General features: G+C 54.6%; 1 protein-coding gene across 5 annotated transcripts in view; it reads left to right on the top strand.

Moving 5' to 3' along the window:
- The window catches only part of LMO3 (LIM domain only 3), a 177,746-nt gene that overhangs the window by 56,849 nt on the left and 104,300 nt on the right, over positions 1-16,597 (top strand). The window contains exon 1 of one of the 5 annotated variants that reach the window (XM_069963621.1): positions 4,115-4,136. The exons of the other annotated variants lie outside the window; for them this stretch is intronic. The gene's annotated coding sequence lies outside the window, so the exon portion shown is untranslated. Of the gene's footprint in view, positions 1-4,114; positions 4,137-16,597 lie in introns of those variants that run through there. 5 annotated transcript variants of the gene reach the window in all.

Below are 16,597 nucleotides of genomic sequence, written 5' to 3'. Positions count from 1 at the left end.
TGATGATGGTGGGACTCCTGTATGTGTGATGATGGGGGGGACTCCTGTATGTGTGATGATGGGGGGGACTCCTGTATGTGTGATGATGTGGGGACTCCTGTATGTGTGATGATGGTGGGGACTCCTGTATGTGTGATGATGGGGGGGACTCCTGTATGTGTGATGATGGGGGGGACTCCTGTATGTGTGATGATGGGGGGGACTCCTGTATGTGTGATGATGGGGGGGACTCCTGTATGTGTGATGATGGTGGGGACTCCTGTATGTGTGATGATGGGGGGGACTCCTGTATGTGTGATGATGGGGGGGCTCCTGTATGTGTGATGATGGTGGGACTCCTGTATGTGTGATGATGGGGGGGACTCCTGTATGTGTGATGATGGGGGGGACTCCTGTATGTGTGATGATGGGGGGGACTCCTGTATGTGTGATGATGGTGGGGACTCCTGTATGTGTGATGAGGGGGGGACTCCTGTATGTGTGATGATGGGGGGGCTCCTGTATGTGTGATGATGGTGGGACTCCTGTATGTGTGATGATGGGGGAGACTCCTGTATGTGTGATGATGGGGGGGACTCCTGTATGTGTGATGATGGGGGGGCTCCTGTATGTGTGATGATGGGGGGGCTCCTGTATGTGTGATGATGGGGGAGACTCCTGTATGTGTGATGATGGGGGGGACTCCTGTATGTGTAATGATGGGAGTGGTGGAGGACTCCTGTATGTATGATCATGGGGGGGTGGGGGTGGAGGACACCTGTATGTGTGATTATGGCAGTGGTGGAGGACACCTGTATGTGTGATGATTTGGGGTGGAGGACTCCTGTATCTGTGATGATAAGGGTGTTGGAGGACTCCTGTATGTGTGATGAGGGGGGGACTCCTGTGTGTGTGATGAGGGGGGGACTCCTGTATGTGTGATGATGGGGGGGACTCCTGTATGTGTGATGATGGTGGGGGACTCCTGTATGTGTGATGATGGGGGGACTCCTGTATGTGTGATGATGGGGGGGACTCCTGTATGTGTGATGATGGGGGGACTCCTGTATGTGTGATGATGGGGGGGACTCCTGTATGTGTGATGATGGTGGGGGACTCCTGTATGTGTGATGATGGGGGGGTGGGGGTGGAGGACACCTGTATGTGTGATGATGGGAGTGGTGGAGGACACCTGTATGTGTGATTATGGCAGTGGTGGAGGACACCTGTATGTGTGATGATGGGGGGGGACTCCTGTATGTGTGATGATGGGGGGGGACTCTTGTATGTGTGATGATGAGAGTGATGGAGGACTCCTGTATGTGTGATGAGGGGGGGACTCTTGTATGTGTGATGATGAGAGTGATGGAGGACTCCTGTATGTGTGATGAGGGGGGGACTCCTGTATGTGTGATGATGGGGGGGACTCTTGTATGTGTGATGATGGGGGGGCTCCTGTATGTGTGATGAGGGGGGGACTCCTGTATGTGTGATGAGGGGGGGACTCCTGTATGTGTGATGAGGGGAGTGGTGGAGGACTCCTGTATGTGTGATGGTGGGGGGGACTCCTGTATGTGTGATGATGGGGAGGACTCCTGTATGTGTGATGATGGTGGGGGACTCCTGTATGTGTGATGATGGGGGGACTCCTGTATGTGATGATGGGGGAGACTCCTGTATGTGTGATGATGGGGGGGGACTCCTGTATGTGTGATGATGGGGGGGACTCCTGTATGTGTAATGATGGGAGTGGTGGAGGACTCCTGTATGTGTGATGATGGGGGGAGGGGGAGGACTCCTGTATGTATGATGATGATGGGGGGGTGGACTCCTGTATGTGTGATGATGGGGGGAGGGGGAGGACTCCTGTATGTATGATGATGATGGGGTGGAGGACACCTGTATGTGTGATTATGGCAGTGGTGGAGGACACCTGTATGTGTGATGATGGGGGGTGGAGGACTCCTGTATCTGTGATGATGGGGGGAGGGGGAGGACACCTGTATGTGTGATCTTTGGGGGATGGGGTGGAGGACAACTGTATGTGTGATGGGGGGAGTAGTAGTTGTGTGGATGATGGGGGGGAGTAGCAGTTGTGTGGATGATGGGGGGAGTAGTAGTTGTGTGGATGATGGGGTAGTAGCAGTTGTGTGGATGATGGGGGGAGTAGCAGTTGTGTGGATGATGGGGGGAGTAGTAGTTGTGTGGATGATGGGGGAGTAGCAGTTGTGTGGATGATGGGGGAGTAGCAGTTGTGTGGATGATGGGGGGAGTAGTAGTTGTGTGGATGATGGGGGGAGTAGCAGTTGTGTGGATGATGGGGGAGTAGCAGTTGTGTGGATGATGGGGGAGTAGCAGTTGTGTGGATGATGGGGGGAGTAGTAGTTGTGTGGATGATGGGGGGAGTAGCAGTTGTGTGGATGATGGGGGGAGTAGCAGTTGTGTGGATGATGGGGGGAGGAGCAGTTGTGTGGATGATGGGGGGAGTAGCAGTTGTGTGGATGATGGGGGGAGGAGCAGTTGTGTGGATGATGGGGGGAGTAGCAGTTGTGTGGATGATGGGGGGAGTAGTAGTTGTGTGGATGATGGGGGGAGTAGTAGTTGTGTGGATGATGGGGGGAGTAGCAGTTGTGTGGATGATGGGGGAGTAGCAGTTGTGTGGATGATGGGGGGAGTAGTAGTTGTGTGGATGATGGGGGGAGTAGTAGTTGTGTGGATGATGGTCGCTCAGCCTCTATACTTTGTTCTCTTGGCTGCTGGGACTGTGCGGATGAATGACACAGAACAAGGAGGTAATGGGGGCGCTCAGGCGTGGGGGGCCGCACTGTGCACAGCAGAGACCCCTCCGCTATCACCAATCCTCTTAACCCCTGAGGTGCTGGAAGGAACATCCGCTTCTTTCTGCTCCCAATACCATTCCATCCCGAAAGCTGCCGACAGAAATGACAGTGGTCGCTGCTCACTACTACTCACTGCTACTCACTGCCACTCACTACTACTCACTGCCACTCACTACTACTCACTGCCACTCACTACTACTCACTGCCACTCACTACTACTCACTGCTACTCACTGCCACTCACTACTACTCACTGCCACTCACTACTACTCACTGCCACTCACTACTACTCACTGCTACTCACTGCCACTCACTACTACTCACTGCCACTCACTACTACTCACTGCCACTCACTACTACTCACTGCCACTCACTACTACTCACTGCTACTCACTGCCACTCACTACTACTCACTACTACTCACTGCCACTCACTGCTACTCACTGCCACTCACTACTACTCACTGCTACTCACTGCCACTCACTACTACTCACTGCCACTCACTGCCACTCACTACTACTCACTACTACTCACTGCCACTCACTGCTACTCACTGCCACTCACTACTACTCACTGCTACTCACTGCCACTCACTACTACTCACTGCCACTCACTACTACTCACTGCCACTCACTGCCACTCACTACTACTCACTGCTACTCACTGCCACTCACTACTACTCACTGCCACTCACTACTACTCACTGCTACTCACTGCCACTCACTACTACTCACTGCCACTCACTACTACTCACTGCTACTCACTGCCACTCACTACTACTCACTGCTACTCACTGCCACTCACTACTACTCACTGCCACTCACTACTACTCACTGCTACTCACTACTACTCACTGCCACTCACTGCCACTCACTACTACTCACTACTACTCACTGCCACTCACTACTACTCACTGCCACTCACTACTACTCACTGCCACTCACTACTGCTCACTGCCACTCACTACTGCTCACTGCCACTCACTACTACTCACTGCCACTCACTACTATTTACTGCCACTCACTACTGCTTACTACTGCTCACTGCCACTCACTACTGCTTACTGCCACTCACTACTGCTTACTACTGCTCACTGCCACTCACTACTGCTCACTGCCACTCACTACTGCTCACTGCCACTCACTACTGCTCACTGCCACTCACTACAGTAAACGGCAGTTGGGAGCCTGAGCAACCAATAGGAATACTACTTTCATTTTCACAGGGAGCTGGGATCTGATTGGTTGCTAGGGAAGCTGCCTCACAACAACACCACAGAAATAACTGGTAGACCCCCTACTCCATCTATACAGTACAGGTATACAGGACCCCCTACTCCATCTATACAGTACATGTATACAGGACCCCCTACTCCATCTATACAGTACATGTATATACAGGGCCCCCTACTCCATCTATACAGGACATGTATATACAGGACCCCCTACTCCATCTATACAGTACATGTATACAGGACCCTCTACTCCATCTATACAGTACATGTATATACAGGACCCCCTACTCCATCTATACAGTACATGTATATACAGGACCCCCTACTCCATCTATACAGTACAGGTATATACAGGAGCCCCTACTCCATCTATACAGTACATGTATACAGGACCCCCTACTCCATCTATACAGTACATGTATACAGGACCCCCTACTCCATCTATACAGTACATGTATACAGGACCCCCTACTCCATATATACAGTACATGTATACAGGACCCCCTACTCCATCTATATAGTGCATGTATACAGGACCCCCTACTCCATCTATACAGTACATGTATACAGGATCCCCTACTCCATCTATACAATACATGTATACAGGACCCCCTACTCCATCTATACAGTATATGTATACAGGACCCCCTACTCCATCTATACAGTACATGTATACAGGACCCCCTACTCTATCTATACAGTACATGTATACAGGGCCTTATTACCAGCTGCTGCTGCCTTAAGCACTAAACCTGAAGACGCCCCATCCTCACTCACCAATTAGCATCAGAATAGAGGTCACATTTAACACCACCATATCAAACCTGACCAATACCACCATACTGTGACTGGATAACACTGCCGTACCAGACCTGACCAATACCGCCATACTGTGACTGGAGAACACCGCCACACCAGACCTGACCAATATCGCCATACTGTGACTGGATAACACCGCCACACCAGACCTGACCAATACCGCCATACTGTGATTGGATAACACTGCCATACCAGACCTGACCAATACCGCCATACTGTGATTGGATAACACTGCCATACCAGACCTGACCAATATCACCATACTGTGACTGGATAACACCGCTATACCAGACCTGACCAATACCGCCATACTGTGACTGGATAAGACCGCCATACCACACCTGACCAATCCTACCATACTGTGACTGGATAAGACCGCCATACCAGACCTGACCAATACCGCCATACTGTGACTGGGTAATACTGCCATACCAGACCTGACCAATACCACCATACTGTGACTGGATAACACTGCCACACCAGACCTGACCAATACCGCCATACTGTGACTGGTTAACACTGCCATACCAGACCTGACAAATACCGCCACACTGTGACTGGATAACACCACCATACCAGACCTAACCAATACTGCCATACCAGACCTGACCAATACCACCATACTGTGACTGGATAACACCCCCACACCAGACCTGACCAATACCACCATACTGTGACTGGAAAACACTGCCATACCAGCCCTGACCAATACGGCCACACTGTGACTGGAGAACACCGCCACACCAGACCTGACCAATACCGCCATACTGTGACTGGAAAACACTGCCATACCAGCCCTGACCAATACGGCCATACTGTGACTGGATAACACTGCCATACAAGACCTGACCAATACGGCCACACTGTGACTGGAGAACACCGCCACACCAGACCTGACCAATACCGCCATACTGTGACTGGATAACACTGCCACACCAGACCTGACCAATACCACCACACTGTGACTGGATAACACCGCCATACCAGACCTGACCAATATCGCCATACTGTGACTGGATAACACCGCCACACCAGACCTGACCAATACCGCCATACTGTGACTGGATAACACTGCTATACTAGACCTGACCAATACCGCCATACTGTGACTGGATAACACCGCCACACCAGACCTGACCAATACCGCCATACTGTGATTGGATAACACTGCCATACCAGACCTGACCAATATCACCATACTGTGACTGGATAACACCGCTATACCAGACCTGACCAATACCGCCATACTGTGACTGGATAAGACCGCCATACCACACCTGACCAATCCTACCATACTGTGACTGGATAACACTGCCACACCAGACCTGACCAATACCGCCATACTGTGACTGGATAACACCGCCATACCAGACCTGACCAATACCGCCATACTGTGACTGGGTAATACTGCCATACCAGACCTGACCAATACCACCATACTGTGACTGGATAACACTGCCACACCAGACCTGACCAATACCGCCATACTGTGACTGGTTAACACTGCCATACCAGACCTGACAAATACCGACACACTGTGACTGGATAACACTGCCACACCAGACCTGACCAATACTGCCATACCAGACCTGACCAATACCACCATACTGTGACTGGATAACACTGCCATACCAGACCTGACCAATACCACCACACTGTGACTGGATAACACTGCCATACCACACCTGACCAATACCACCATACTGTGACTGGATAACACTGCCACACCAGACCTGACCAATATCGCCATATTGTGACTGGATAACACTGCTATACTAGACCTGACCAATACCGCCATACTGTGACTGGATAACACTGCCATACCAGACCTGACCAATACCGCCACACTGTGACTGGATAACACTGCCATACCAGACCTGACCAATACCACCATACTGTGACTGGATAACACTGCCATACCAGACCTGACGAATACCGCCACACTGTGACTGGATAACATCACTATACCAGACTTGACCAATACCGCCATACTGTGACTGGATAACACTGCCATACCAGACCTGACCAATACCGCCACACTGTGACTGGATAACATCACTATACCAGACCTGACCAATACCGCCATACTATGACTGGATAACACTGCCATACCAGACCTGACCAATACCACCATACTGTGACTGGATAACACTGCCATACCAGACCTGACGAATACCGCCACACTGTGACTGGATAACATCACTATACCAGACTTGACCAATACCGCCATACTGTGACTGGATAACACTGCCATACCAGACCTGACCAATACCGCCACACTGTGACTGGATAACATCACTATACCAGACCTGACCAATACCGCCATACTATGACTGGATAAGACCGCCATACCACACCTGACCAATATCGCCACACTGTGACTGGATAACACCACTATACCAGACCTGACCAATACCACCATACTGTGACTGGATAACGTCACTATACCAGACCTGACCAATACCACCATACTGTGACTGGATAACACTGCCATACCAGACCTGACCAATACCGCCATACTGTGACTGGATAACACCGCCATACCAGACCTGACCAATACCGCCATACTGTGACTGGATAACACTGCCACACCAGACCTGACCAATACTGCCATACTGTGACTGGATAACACCACCATACCAGACCTGACCAATACCACCATACTGTGACTGGATAACACTTCCATACCAGACCTGACCAATACCGCCATACTGTGACTGGATAACACCGCCACACCAGACCAATACCGCCATACTGTGACTGGATAACACTGCTATACTAGACTTGACCAATACCGCCATACTGTGACTGGATAACACTGCCATACCAGACCTGACCAATACCGCCACACTGTGACTGGATAACACCGCCACACCAGACCAATACCGCCATACTGTGACTGGATAACACTGCCATACCAGACCTGACCAATACCACCATACTGTGACTGGATAACACTGTCATACCAGACCTGACCAATACGCGACACTGTGACTGGATAACACCACTATACCAGACCTGACCAATACCGCCATACTGTGACTGGATAAGACCGCCATACCACACCTGACCAATACTACCATACTGTGACTGGATAAGACCGCCATACCAGACCTGACCAATACCACCATACTGTGACTGGATAACACTGCCACACCAGACCTGACCAATACCGCCATACTGTGACTGGTTAACACTGCCATACCAGACCTGACAAATACCGCCACACTGTGACTGGATAACACCACCATACCAGACCTAACCAATACTGCCATACCAGACCTGACCAATACCACCATACTGTGACTGGATAACACTGCCACACCAGACCTGACCAATACTGCCATACTGTGACTGGATAACACCACTATACCAGACCTGACCAATACCGACACACTGTGACTGGATAACACCGCCATACCAGACCTGACCAATACTACCATACCCCCCTTCGAAAAGACTAGATTTTCTGGCAAGTCTGAACAGCAGGTGGAAGACTAGAAAAATAAAAAAAAAATAAAAGTTGTTTCCTTCCTCCTGCTCCCTGGTGCTGCGCCCATGCAAGGTGCTGCCCTAGGCAGATATACAGGACCCCAAACTATACACTACAGGTATACAGGACCCCAAACTATACACTACAGGTATACAAAACCTCCACCAACTATATGCTACAGGTATACAGCACCCCCACCAACTCTATACTACAGGTATACAGGACCCAAAACTATACACTACAGGTATACAGGAACTTCACTAACTATATATGACAGGTATACAGGAGCCTCAAACTATACAGTACAGGTATACAGGACCCCCGAACTATATACTACAGAACACTACAGGTATACAGGACCCCAAAACTATACACTACAGGTTTACAGGATCTCCACCAACTATACACTACAGGTATACAGGACCCCAAAAGTATACACTACAGGTATACAGGACCTCCATCAACTATATACTACAGGTATACAGGACCCCCGAACTATATACTTCGGGTATATAAGATCTCCACCAACTCTATACTACAGGTATACAGCACCTCCACCAACTCTATGCTACAGGTATACAGGACCCACACCAACTCTATACTACAGGTTTAAAGGATCCCAAACTATACACTACAGGTATACAGGACCTCCATCAACTATATACTACAGGTATACAGGACCCCAAAACTATACACTACAGGTATACAGGACCCCCAAACTTTACACTACAGGTATACAAGACCTCTACCAACCATAAACTACAGGTACACAGGACCCCCAAACTATACATTACAGGTATACAGGACCCCCGAATTATATACTACAGGTATACAAGACCTCCACCAACTATACACTACAGGTATCCAGGACCCTCAAACTATGAACTACAGGTATAGAAGACCTCCACCAACTATACATTACAGGTATACAGCACCTTCACCAACTATATATTACAGGTATGCAGGACCCCCCAACTATACAGTAGAGGTATACAGGACCTCTACCAGCTATACACTGCAGGTATACAGTACAGGTACACAGCCCCCCCCTTTAATTATACACTACTGGTAAACAGGACCTCCCTCAACTATACACTACAGATATACAACCTCCCCCTCAATTACACACTACAGGTATACAGGACCCCCTCAACTATACACTACAGATATACAGCCCCCGACTATACACTACAGGTATACAGGAGGGATGTTTGAAGTTCTTAGTTTATTTCTAATGTGCATAAGCTACAATTTACATAAACAGTGCAGAACTGTCAGGTATATAGGAGTATATAGGGCTACTGGAGATTTCCCCTTAAACAAAACAAAAAAAAAAAACAAGGACATAGCTTGGCCTCCTGGGCACCTTAGAATAAATCTAATTGACACACTGACACTTTATACCCGGGCAGCGCTGGGTACATTTTCTAGTTAATACTATTACTACAAACTGCTGGCTGGGACTTGCAGTGCTGCTACCGCGATTTCACCAGCACACTGTGGTGATCGGCTGCTGACAGAAAGGGGACATTAGGTGTTGTATACACACCCCTAAGAAGTGCTCAGTGTGCTCTTTTTTGATTTTGGGACTGGTGGTCCTGGTGTACTGCACTGTATTGCTGGGATTTGTAGTACACCTGCATAGAATTTCACTGCTTATTGTAAGGGGGTGTCAGAGAGTGTGTCTAGGTCCAGCCAGTACCAGATACTACCGTACAGCCCCCCTAAACTAGTGGGTACTACACTGTATTGCTGGGATTTGTAGTACACCTGCATAGAACTTCACTGCTTATTGTAAGGGGGTATCACAGTGTGTATCTAGGTCCAGCCAGTACCAGATAGTACCGTACAGCCCCCCCTTAACTCGTGGGTACTACACTGTATTGCTGTGATTTGTAGTACACCTGCATAGAACTTCACCGCTCATTGTCCTGTGTAACAAGTGGCATAGACCATATACCACAACTTACACACAGACTATACAACAACCTCCAAATACTAGTGTGACCAGTATGTGTTCTTATTTCTTAGTGCAGCCATACCCAAGCTCACTGCTAATTGTCCTGTGTAAGAGGTGGCATACACCACATAGCACCACTTACACACAGACTCTATACCACTACCTACAAAAGTAGTCTGAGTAATATATTTTCTTGGCTTGCTGTGATCTGTAGTGCAGCTCTCTCAGTCTTGACTGTGCAGTGTCCATAAAATGGTGACCCCCAGGGGAAAGGGTCGAGGACGAGGGCGTGGGGTTCCAAGCGATGCAGCAGGCAGTGGCCGTGGTTCAGGGCAGGGTGACACAGCAGCACCCATTGAGGAGGTAGCAGTGGCACCGCAGACGTCCACTCCCTAGCTTCTTTGCCCAACTTACGGGGTCTCAGGGTAGACCGATATTGAAACTGCAGCAGTGTGAACAGGTGATCACGTGGATAGCGGATAATGTGTCCAGTAACTTCTCCACCACCCAGTCTTCCACGCAGTCCACCCACGCTACCCAAGGGAGGGGAACCCTTGCTCCATTAGCTCCGCCTCCTTCCCCACAGCCTGGCCCCTCCATCCACCACCAGCTCCGCCTCCTTCCCCACAGCCTGGCCCCTCCATCCACCACCACCACCAGCTCCCGCCTCCGTCCCCACAGCCTGGCCCCTCCATCCACCACCAGCTCCGCCTCCTTCCCCACAGCCTGGCCCCTCCATCCACCACCACCACCAGCTCCCGCCTCCTTCCCCACAGCCTGGCCCCTCCATCCACCACCAGCTCCGCCTCCTTCCCCACAGCCTGGCCCCTCCATCCACCACCACCACCACCAGCTCCCGCCTCCTTCCCCACAGCCTGGCCCCTCCATCCACCACCACCACCAGCTCCCGCCTCCTTTCCCACAGCCTGGCCCCTCCATCCACCACCAGCTCCGCCTCCTTCCCCACAGCCTGGCCCCTCCATCCACCACCACCACCAGCTCCCGCCTCCTTCCCCACAGCCTGGCCCCTCCATCCACCACCAGCTCCGCCTCCTTCCCCACAGCCTGGCCCCTCCATCCACCACCACCACCAGCTCCCGCCTCCTTCCCCACAGCCTGGCCCCTCCATCCACCACCACCACCAGCTCCCGCCTCCTTTCCCACAGCCTGGCCCCTCCATCCACCACCAGCTCCGCCTCCTTCCCCACAGCCTGGCCCCTCCATCCACCACCACCACCACCAGCTCCCGCCTCCTTCCCCACAGCCTGGCCCCTCCATCCACCACCACCACCAGCTCCCGCCATCCTTCCCCACAGCCTGGCCCCTCCATCCACCACCAGCTCCCGCTTCCTTCCCCACAGCCTGGCCCCTCCATCCACCACCACCACCAGCTCCCGCCTCCTTCCCCACAGCCTGGCCCCTCCATCCACCACCACCACCAGCTCCCGCCTCCTTCCCCACAGCCTGGCCCCTCCATCCACCACCAGCTCCCGCCTCCTTCCCCACAGCCTGGCCCCTCCATCCACCACCAGCTCCCGCCTCCTTCCCCACAGCCTGGCCCCTCCATCCACCACCACCACCAGCTCCCGCCTCCTTCCCCACAGCCTGGCCCCTCCATCCACCACCAGCTCCCGCCTCCTTCCCCACAGCCTGGCCCCTCCATCCACCACCAGCTCCCGCCCCCTTCCCCACAGCCTGGCCCCTCCATCCACCACCACCACCAACTCCCGCCTCCTTCCCCACAGCCTGGCCCCTCCATCCATCACCAGCTCCCGCCTCCTTCCCCACAGCCTGGCCCCTCCATCCACCACCAGCTCCCGCCTCCTTCCCCACAGCCTGGCCCCTCCATCCACCACCACCACCAGCTCCCGCCTCCTTCCCCACAGCCTGGCCCCTCCATCCACCACCAGCTCCCGCCTCCTTCCCCACAGCCTGGCCCCTCCATCCACCACCAGCTCCCGCCTCCTTCCCCACAGCCTGGCCCCTCCATCCACCACCAGCTCCCGCCTCCTTCCCCACAGCCTGGCCCCTCCATCCACCACCAGCTCCCGCCTCCTTCCCCACAGCCTGGCCCCTCCATCCACCACCAGCTCCCGCCTCCTTCCCCACAGCCTGGCCCCTCCATCCACCACCAGCTCCCGCCTCCTTCCCCACAGCCTGGCCCCTCCATCCACCACCAGCTCCCGCCTCCTTCCCCACAGCCTGGCCCCTCCATCCATCCACCACCACCAGCTCCCACCTCCTTCCCCACAGCCTGGCCCCTCCATCCACCACCACCACCAGCTCCACCTCCTTCCCCACAGCCTGGCCCCTCCATCCACCACCAGCTCCCGCCTCCTTCCCCACAGCCTGGCCCCTCCATCCACCACCAGCTCCCGCCTCCTTCCCCACAGCCTGGCCCCTCCATCCACCACCACCACCAGCTCCCGCCTCCTTCCCCACAGCCTGGCCCCTCCATCCACCACCAGCTCCCGCCTCCTTCCCCACAGCCTGGCCCCTCCCTCCACCACCAGCTCCCGCCTCCTTCCCCACAGCCTGGCCCCTCCATCCACCACCAGCTCCCGCCTCCTTCCCCACAGCCTGGCCCCTCCATCCACCACCAGCTCCCGCCTCCTTCCCCACAGCCTGGCCCCTCCATCCACCACCAGCTCCCGCCTCCTTCCCCACAGCCTGGCCCCTCCATCCACCACCAGCTCCCGCCTCCTTCCCCACAGCCTGGCCCCTCCATCCACCACCAGCTCCCGCCTCCTTCCCCACAGCCTGGCCCCTCCATCCATCCACCACCACCAGCTCCCGCCTCCTTCCCCACAGCCTGGCCCCTCCATCCACCACCACCACCAGCTCCGCCTCCTTCCCCACAGCCTGGCCCCTCCATCCACCACCAGCTCCCGCCTCCTTCCCCACAGCCTGGCCCCTCCATCCACCACCAGCTCCCGCCTCCTTCCCCACAGCCTGGCCCCTCCATCCACCACCAGCTCCCGCCTCCTTCCCCACAGCCTGGCCCCTCCATCCACCACCAGCTCCCGCCTCCTTCCCCACAGCCTGGCCCCTCCATCCACCACCAGCTCCCGCCTCCTTCCCCACAGCCTGGCCCCTCCATCCACCACCACCACCAGCTCCCGCCTCCTTCCCCACAGCCTGGCCCCTCCATCCACCACCAGCTCCCGCCTCCTTCCCCACAGCCTGGCCCCTCCATCCACCACCACCACCAGCTCCCGCCTCCTTCCCCACAGCCTGGCCCCTCCATCCACCACCAGCTCCGCCTCCTTCCCCACAGCCTGGCCCCTCCATCCACCACCAGCTCCCGCCTCCTTCCCCACAGCCTGGCCCCTCCATCCACCACCAGCTCCCGCCTCCTTCCCCACAGCCTGGCCCCTCCATCCACCACCAGCTCCCGCCTCCTTCCCCACAGCCTGGCCCCTCCATCCACCACCATCACCAGCTCCCGCCTCCTTCCCCACAGCCTGGCCCCTCCATCCACCACCAGCTCCCGCCTCCTTCCCCACAGCCTGGCCCCTCCATCCACCACCAGCGCCCGCCTCCTGCCCCACCGCCAGGCCCCTCCATCCACCACCAGCTCCCGCCTCCTTCCCCACAGCCTGGCCCCTCCATCCACCACCAGCTCCCGCCTCCTTCCCCACAGCCTGGCCCCTCCATCCACCACCACCACCAGCTCCCGCCTCCTTCCCCACAGCCTGGCCCCTCCAACCACCACCAGCTCCCGCCGCCTTCCCCACAGCCTGGCCCCTCCATCCACCACCACCACCAGCTCCCGCCTCCTTCCCCACAGCCTGGCCCCTCCATCCACCACCAGCTCCCGCCTCCTTCCCCACAGCCTGGCCCCTCCATCCACCACCAGCTCCCGCCTCCTTCCCCACAGCCTGGCCCCTCCATCCATCCACCACCACCATGCTCCTAGGAACTCTTTTCTGGACCCTTCCCTGAGTCAGAGCAACCGGAGCAGTCGCTCTGTCCTGCTGCCCAAACTATGCAGCTCAGGCAGTCGGTGGGTGATGAGAGTGGGGACTTGCAAGCGGGGTTGGAAGAGGTGTCTGATGATGACGATGAGACCCGGTTGTCAGACAGTGAGGTTGTTGTCATGGATGTAACTCTAAGTGAGTAGGAGAGTGAGGAGCTGGTGGATGAGGAAGAAGTGACTGACCCGAGCTGGGTGGATAAGCCTAGAGAAGACCGTGCTTCTGCGGGGGGGGGGGCTGGGGGGGCAAGTTCACCCACAGGACCAGTTGGAAGAGGAAGAGGGGTGGGCAGAGGGAGAAGCAGGGGCAGAGCGAGTAGATCAGCAACTGTTTCACAGAGTCAAACTCCCGTGGCCAGGCCTAGATGTTCCCAAGTCTGGAGGTTTTTTAAAGAAAGTGCGGATGACCGACGGACTGTAGTGTGCAATGTGTGCCACGCCAGGATCAGCAGGGGAGCCACCACTACCAGCCTAACCACTACCAGCATGCACAGGCCGTTAAGTGACTGCCAGTCGCACCCCTGCTTGGCTGGTAGAGACAGAGGCTTTTAGGAACCTCATGGCGGTGGCTGTCCCTCGGTACTCTGTCCCCAGCCGCCACTACTTTTCACGGTGTGCCGTCTCAGCCCTACACCAGCACGTGTCGGATAACATCATCCGTGCCCTGACCAACGCGGTCAGCGACAAGGTCCACCTAACCACGGACACGTGGACAAGTGCTGGCGGGGAGGGACACTACATCTCTCTGACGGCACATTGGGTCAACTTGGTGGAGGCTGGGACAGAGTCTGACCCTGGTTCTGCTCATGTGGTGCCCACCCCGAGGATTGCAGGGCCTACCTCGGTCACGGTCTCTCATGAGTTGTACACCTCTTTCTCCTCCTTTTCTTCCTCCTCCTCCTCTCTATTTCCCTCCACGAGCACGTTGCCTCCATCTCGTAGCATCAGCACTGTGGTGGGTAAGCGCCAACAGGCGGTGTTGAAACTGCTGAGCTTAGGCGACAAGAGGCACACGGCCCAGGAGCTGTTGCAGGGCATCGCGGCACAGACAGATCTTTGGCTCGCGCCACGGAGCCTCAAACCAGGCATGATTGTGTGTGACAACGGGCAAAACCTGGTGGCGGCTTGGTAACTCAGCAGCCTCACACATGTACCATGCCTGGCCTACATGTTCAACCAAGTGGTGCAACGGTTCCTTAAGACCTACCCCAATTTGGCTGACCTGCTCACCAAGGGGCGGAGCATCTGTGCACATTTCCGCAAGTCAACCAGGGATGTTGCCACCCTTAGGGAAGTGCAAAGGCGCTTGTAACTGCCGGCTCACAGACTGCTGCCCACGAGGTAGAATTCCACCTTCCAGATGGTAGCCAGGGTTTACCAGCAACGCAGAGCCAATGTGGAATGCCAGATGTCAACCTCTGTGCGAAGCGGTAGTCAGGTCAGTCAACTACCTCAAATCTACAATGAGGAGTGGATGTGGATGTCTGCTATCTGTCAGGTACTGGGCCCCTTTGAGGAGTCAACACAGATGGTCAGCGGCGATGCCGCCATCATCAGCCTCACCATCCCGCTGCTGTGTCTGCTTCAAGCCTCCCTGCTCTGCCTGAAGTCTGACACTTTGCCTTTGTCTCAGGAGACGGGGGAAGAACATCCGCCGCTAGATAGCCAGACCACCCTGACGTCAGTTTCTTACCACGGAGTAGAGGATGAGGAGGATGAAGAAGAGGAGCAGACTGGTGCCGCCACTGAAGAGGGTACCCATGCTCAATCCGTAGTTGTTAAGCGTGTATGGCCTGAAGAGGAGGAATTGTGGAGGAGGAGGAAATTTAGCCTATTGAGGAGAGGGAGTTCTTGCGTGTTGGTACCTTGGCGCACATGGCTGACTTTATGTCAGGCTGTGTTTCCCGTGACCCTCGGGTTAAAAAAATTTTTTGACAACACCGATTACTGCGTGTTCACTCTCCTGGACCCTCGGTACAAACAGAACTTTTCCACTCTCTTTCCTGCCAAGGAACGTAGTATGAGAGTGAATCAATATCAACAGGCCCTGGTGCAGAAGCTGAAAATGTACTCCCCATCTGACACCACTAGCACCAGAGGATGTAGTTCTGTGGGCCAAAGAGCGGGGGAGAGGAGCGGTGGAGCAGGCAGCTTGTCAAGGGGCAGGGGACACTCTCCAAGGCCTTTGACAGTTTCATGGCAGCCCAGCAAGACTATGTCCACCATCCCCAGTCTAGACAGAGTAGGGGGGAAGCCCTTAGGAAGATGGTGAGGGAGTACCTTGCTGACCATACCAA

This window comes from Dendropsophus ebraccatus, chromosome 1 (genome assembly GCF_027789765.1).
Source record: "Dendropsophus ebraccatus isolate aDenEbr1 chromosome 1, aDenEbr1.pat, whole genome shotgun sequence".
Taxonomy (NCBI): domain Eukaryota; kingdom Metazoa; phylum Chordata; class Amphibia; order Anura; family Hylidae; genus Dendropsophus; species Dendropsophus ebraccatus.
The sequence above is the reverse complement of the archived record's forward strand: the minus strand, read 5'-3'. Positions and strand labels throughout refer to the sequence as shown.